The 6,553-nt window shown below is 59.7% G+C and overlaps 1 pseudogene; it reads left to right on the top strand.

Annotated features, from left to right (window-relative positions):
- Positions 1-2,094: 2,094 nt before the first annotated feature.
- Positions 2,095-3,559, top strand: LOC137228281 (thimet oligopeptidase-like; annotated as a pseudogene).
- The last annotated feature ends 2,994 nt before the right edge of the window (positions 3,560-6,553 follow it).

Genomic DNA, 6,553 nt, shown 5'->3' with positions numbered 1-6,553 from the left:
CTCCCTCTCCCTCCCTCTCTCCCTGTCCCTGTTTCCCTGTTCCGCTCTCCCTCTCCCTCTTTCCCTCTCCCTCTCCCTCCACCTCCTTCCCTCTCCAGAGACGGAAGAAGGTGGAGGGAGAGGGAAAGGGAAAGAGGGAGAGGGAGAGCACAAGAGGGAGGGAGGAGAGGGAGGGAGAGGGGGGAAAGGGAGAGAGGGATAGAGGGAGGGAGCGAAGATGTCTCTCCCTCTCTCCCTCCCTCTCTCCTTCTCCTCCCTCTCCCTCTTCCACCAACTCTCCCTCTCCCTCCATGTCTCCATCTCCCTCACTCCTTCCCACATAGGGAGAGATAGAGGGAGAGGCAGAGATAAGGGAGAGGGAGAGAGGGAGAGGGAGAGATGGAGGGAGAGGGAGAGAGGATGAGAGAGAGAGGGACGGGGGGGGGAGAGAGAGAGAGAGAGAGGGAGACCGGGAGAGGGAATATGGTCTCTTCTTCCCTCCCTCTCCCTCTCTCCTCCGACTCTCCCTCTCTCACCCTCCCTCCGTCTCCCCCTCTCCTTCCCTCGCCCTTTCCCTTCCTCTCTCCCTCTTCCTCCCTCTGTCACTCCCTCTCCCTCCATCTCTCCCTCACCCTCACTCCCTCTCAGAGAGGGAGAGATGGAGGGAGAGGCAGAGACAAGGGAGAGGGAGAGAGGGAGAGGGAGACCAGAACAGGGAAACAGGGACAGGGAGAGAGAGAGGGAGAGGGAGAGAGGGAGAGGAGGAGGAGAGAGGGAGAGGGAGGGAGGAAGAGACCTCTTTCTCTCTCCCTCTCTCCCTCTCCCTCTCCCTCCCTCTACCTCTTCCTCCCTCTCCCTCTCCCTCCATCTCTCCCTCTCCCTCTCTCCCTCTGCCTTATCTCTGCCTCTCTGGGAGGGAGTGAGGGAGATGGAGAGACGGAGGGAGAAGGAGAGTTGGAGCGAGAGGGAGAGGGAGGAGAAGGAGGGAGGGAGAGGGAGAGAGGGAGGGAGAGAGGGAGGGAGGGAGAGACATCTTTCGCTCCCTCCCTCTATCACTCTCTCCCTCTCCCCCCTCTCTCTCCCTCTCCCCCCTCCCTCTCCATCTCTCTCTCCCTCTCCCCCCTCCCTCTCCATGTCTCTCTCCCTCTCCCTCCACCTCCTTCCCTCTCCAGAGAGGGAAGGAGGTGGAGGGAGAGGGAGAGGGAAAGAGGTAGAGCCAGAGCGTGCGGAACAGGGAAACAGGGACAGGGAGAGAGGAAGGGAGAGAGGGAGAGGGGGAGAGGGAGAGGGAAAGGGGGAGAGGGGGAGGGAAAGAGGGAGAGAGAGGGACAGGGAAAGAGGGACAGGGAGAGAGGGAGGGAGAGAGGCAGGGGGAGAGATGGAGGGAGAGGGAGAGGCAGCGAGGTAGAGGGAGAGAGGGAGAAAGGGAGAGAGAGAGGGAGAGCGGTAGAAGTGCTGAGGAGGGGGGCTCCCTCCCCCTCCCACTCCCATCCTCTCCCTACTGCTTTCTCTTTTCTCTGCTTCAACAAACACCAGGCGCCTTTTAGATCAGCCCTGAAGTCAACGTTGATGCTTGGACAGCCTGACCTCCCCGCTGACTTCCAGCCCAGGACCACCGCTGGGAGATGAAGTCTGCGGGGCCCTGGGCGCAGGCTGCACAGGCACCTCCCCTGATGCCCAATCTCTCCCCGTTTACGAGGCAGCCGACACTCCCCTCCCTGACTCCCCAAGATTTGGGGCCTTTTTAGTATGTGTCGATAATGCCATTGAGCTACTATCTAACTCTTCCACGAGGACCCATCTCCCAAAATGCAGTGGTTTTCAGCCTTGGCTGCACTAGAGAACCCCCAGGGAAGGGAGAGACGTCTCTCCCTCCCTCTCTCTTTCTCTCCCTCTGTACTTCTGTCTACCTCTCTCCCTCTCCCTCTCCCTCTGGGGTGATGCCCGATGAGCTCAGAATCGTAGATGGCCCCCCCATCCCCTCTCTGTGGCTTGCATGGGGGATGCACCTTCTCACCGTGGCCCGGGCATGGCCTTGACATTCAGACATCGGGTCCTGCGTGGACACTTGTGTTTGTTCCATAGCGCAGGTGGCTGCAGTCTGTGCTTCTGTAGATGGGGGCTGTGCGTGAGCCCTTCATCTTCCCCGCAGACACCACTGGTGCTCGCTCGGCCTCGCGGGTGATGCGGGGGGCACGGGGGACAGTCTTGTGTCCCCACCTTCTTGGGCTACAGACAGGCCACGCTGGTCCCGTGGTGACTGGGGGCTCCCAGGAGAACCCCACTGCAGACCGGAGAGGTGGCCCCAGAGAAGGTGGCGTACGCCTGGGGCCGGGCCTCATCAGTGAGCCACGGGCCACCTGCAGCAACAGCTGTCTCACCGTCCAGGGGCTGGGTGTTCGGGCGCCGTGGGGTTGAGCCACTGTCTGCACGGCAGCCGTGTTTGTCTTGTTGAGCCCGGGGAGGCCCCTTGGTGGCTCCTGGAAAGACTGGCCGCATTTCTTCCTGCCCTTGGCCTTAGAGCCCATCACGTTCATGCCGTTTCTGGTTCCAAAAGGACCTGTGTTAATAAAGACCACGTGTTAGGACAGCACCAAAGTGTCTAGAAATCCGGGCCAGGAGGAGGAGGGAGGGGGATTGGCTGTGCCCGCCAGTGGCCTGGGAGCCCTGCCCGCCTGCAGAGACCTGGCCCGGGGCCCGCGGGGAGGCCATGGCCCTCGGTCCCCAGCGCCTTCCGTCTCTGGGTTCCAGGAGAACTGCGTGATCCTCAGGGAGCTGGTGAGGCTGCAGGCCCTGAAGTCCCGCCTGCTGGGGTTCCGCACGCATGCCGACTCCGTGCTGGAGATGAACATGGACAAGACCAGCCAGGTGGTGGCCACTGTCCTAGGTAACACCGCCTCCCCCTGAGTCCCAGTGGGGACGGGGTCAGGCGGACCTTGACCGGAGACCCCACTGTGTCAGCCCTTGGGGGTCACCTTCCCAGACCCTTCATTCTGCCTCGAGGGGCGCGGGGTCGGGGGTGGCTGGGGGGCCGCCCCAGGGACGTAGCCGCGCCTCTCCCCTCCGCCCGCAGGTGAGCTGGCCCAGAAGCTGAAGCCCCTCGGGGAGCAGGAGCGGCCGTGATCCTGGAGCTAAAGAAGGCCGAGTGCCAGAGGCGGGGCCTGCACTTTGACGGCCCCATCAACGCCTGGGACCTGCGCTACTACATGAACCGGGGGAGGAGACGCGCTACCACGTGAACCAGTACCTGCTCAATGAGGCTTTCCCCATGCAGGCGCTCACACGCGGGCTGCTGGGCATCTCCCAGGAGCTGCTGGGGCTGACCTTCGACCTGGAGGAGGGCACCAGCATGTGTCACGAAGACGTGAGGCTCTAAACGGTCTGGGACGCGGCCTCGGGCAAGGTCATCCATCGGCAAGTTCTACCTGATCTCTATCCTCGGTGCGTGCGTGGGGGAACCTGTCGGCCGTGGGCCGGGGCTCCTCTGTGGAAGCGGGGCCCCATCCACGTCCCTCCGCAGGGTGGGGAAGTCCGGGCACGCGGCCTGCTTCGGCCTGCAGCCGGGCTGCCTACAGCATGATGGGAGCTGCCAGATCGCCATCGCGGCCATGGTGGCCAACTTCACCAAGCCTACGCCCAACCTGCCCTCCCTGCTGCAGCATGATGAGCGGGAGACCAACTTCCACGACGTCGGGCACGCGATGCACCAGCTCCGCTCCCAGGCGCAGGGCTGCAGGCAGGGGGCGGGGAGGGCCCGGGCGTGCGTGGTCCTCAGGCAGGCCCTCGCCATGGGATTCTTCCACTGACATCACCCCGCACGTGGTGACGCCCTCGGTGTCAGCTTCCATCATCAGACCCCAGGCACTGGGCGCGTAAATAACGGAAATGGATGTCCTCGAGGCTCTAGAGGCTGGAAGACCCAGATCAAGGAGTCAGGGCTGGTTCCCTGCATGTTAAATACATGCACTCAAGAGTTGCCTTGGAAAAAGACAAAAGAAAAGAAAGGAATGTTGCCTGCAAGTCTGCTGACAGCCGGTGATGAGAACCAGAGGGAAGGCTCTGGGGCCGGGGGCGCAGTGCCCTGTGAGCTCGGGGGCTGCTGCCAGTCTCCGTGGAGGCTCAGCAAGTCCCCGTGACTTCCCCACGTGGGGGGCGCCAGCTGAGCGTCTGGGCCCAGGACCCACTGCTCGTTCAGTCTTCCTGTGGTCAGCCCTTCATCCTGAGAGCGATGCTCTCACAGGCTGCACCGGGGCGTGTGGGGACAGTTTACTGAGCTGTACAGACGTCACTACTGCTTTGGACCATTTCCGTCACCCCGAAAATGTCCCTCACGCCCTTAGCTATCACTCCGTCCCCTCGCCAGCCCCTGACAACCAGGAACCCACTCGCTGACTCCGTGGATCTACCTGCTCTGGACGTTTCTCCTCAGTGGGGTCACGCCCTGTGTGTCCTTCTGTGTATGACTTCTCTCGCTGAGCATCGTGTTCTCAGGGTGTATCGACGCGGCAGCGAGCGTCAGGGCTTCACCGCGTTGCGTGGCTGAGGGACGTAAAGACGACAAGAGAAAAGAAAAGAACGTTGCATGCAAGTCTGGTGACAGCCGGTGACGAGAACCAGAGGGAAGGCTCTGGGGCCGGGGGCGCCGTGCCCTGGGAGGCCCTGGCGCTGCTGCCAGTCTTGGTGGGGCACGGGCAGCACCGTCCCTCAGGAGCTGCTGGACAAGCTCATCAAGTCCCGGGAGGCCAACCCAGATGCGGCCGGACCGAGGGAAGGGAAGGGGGCTTCCGGTCTGCCCGGCTGGAAAGCGCGGCCTGGACACGGTGCCAGCCCCCCGTCTCCTTCCTCCCGCCCCCCAGGCCTCTTCAACCTGTGCCAGATCGTCCTGGCCAAGGTGGTTCAGGCCCTGCACACGCAGACGCCCGCGGACCCGGCCCAGGAGAATGCCCGCCTCTGCCAGGAGATCCTGGGGTTCCCAGCCATGCCAGGTAGCCAAGCGCGCACCGGGCTCACCTCAGCGGTCGGTTGGCGGCTACTGCCCAGGTCAAGAGGATCGTCTGGTGGTGTGTGAATGGGGACCGACTGACGGGCTCCGGCCGAGGCCCGCTGACCTCTGGCCTCTTCCTGCCACGGTTCCTTGGCTCTTCCCTCCAGCTGTGGCCCGCGGAGTCCGAGGGTGGGGTGGGAGGCTCTGCACATGCTTTCTAGAGAGCCTGGAAGAGGCAGGAGAGGGCTTCATACCCCGAACAGAAGGCATCGACGAGGTCTGCCCGTGCGTGTCGGTGCGGACACGCGGTTCACTCCCTCGTGAGCGCTTTAACCAGCGATCTCCCCGTGGTGGAGGGCGAGCCCCGACTCATCTCTCGCAGCCTCGGCAGCTGACCTTGTAAGAGGCTTAGGAGTGAACCCTCGTGAGCTTCAGCAGAAAGTCGGCAAAGATTTATTTGTGTCCCTCCACTGAACTGCCAGCAAGGTCCCCGTTTTCTACAAGTGTTGGGCCAATACTCTCTCTAGTGGCAGGGGACTCAGACAAGGCTGCTTTGGGGCCCCCACCCCCGCTCTGGGGCAGGGGCACTGAGCGGCCAGGGAGCCGGGCAGGAGCCCCTCCGCGTGTGTCCCAGTGACCCACCTGCCTGCGACCTTCGGCCGCCTGGCAGGAAGCTACGACGCCCAGTCCTGTGGCCAGTCATTCCTGCAAGAAACACTGGAACCAGTTTCTGCCAACCCGCCAAAGAAAAACGACTTCAAAGGCAACGTGGTGTCACAGGAAGGGCTTGTTTCTGTGTTTCTTTGTTTTTAGTTCATTAGGCCTCACTTAAAATTCTGATTCCACAATGCACTTGCTTTGGGATCTTGAACAACACTCATAACCTCTGCAAGTTTCAGTAGAGTAAGTTTATGTGATTACCTTCATCTGTAATATCCCTGTGTTGCAATCTTAATTAATTCAGATTAATTCATCTTAATCTTAATCTCAAGTTCAGATCAAAGACTCGTTCCTCTGTGACTTCTCTGAACTGATTCAAAAGCCTCCTCTCCCGTCCTCATCTGGCTTCTCTTCTCTTCTGGAATCTCATAAGAACTTCTATGACCTCTCTGGTTTTTTGTTGTTGCTGTTGTCTGTTGGTTTGGTTTTTAATTGAAATATAGTTGATTTTCAATGTCGTGTCCGTTTCAGGTGTACAGCACAGTGATTCCGTTTTCAGATTCTTTTCCCTTATAAGTTATTACAAAATATTGAGTACAGTTCCCTGTGCCATAGAGGAGATCCTTGTTGTATCAACTCTATGCCTTCTTTGAATGACCGTGGCACTTTGTTGTCTGTATCATTTTTATGTCTGTTGTGGCTTTGTGACTGAAAATGAAAATTTTCTATTTGTTCATGTCCTGGCCCTTCCTTAGAAATGTGTTCATTTACCTATTTCATATTTATTGACTACATCTTAGACACCGTGTTAGCTGCTTGTTCTAGATGTTAGTAAAACATAGACCTTCCTGCTCAAAGGGTCACAGTATTTGTGGGAAAACAAACAAACGAACAACTTACGTCTCAAATAGCTTTGTACTTCCCAAAGAG

Source organism: Pseudorca crassidens, chromosome 7 (assembly GCF_039906515.1).
Source record: "Pseudorca crassidens isolate mPseCra1 chromosome 7, mPseCra1.hap1, whole genome shotgun sequence".
In the NCBI taxonomy this organism is placed as follows: Eukaryota; Metazoa; Chordata; class Mammalia; order Artiodactyla; family Delphinidae; genus Pseudorca; species Pseudorca crassidens.
Note: the sequence above shows the minus strand (reverse complement) of the source record. Positions and strands in the feature narration are given on the sequence as shown.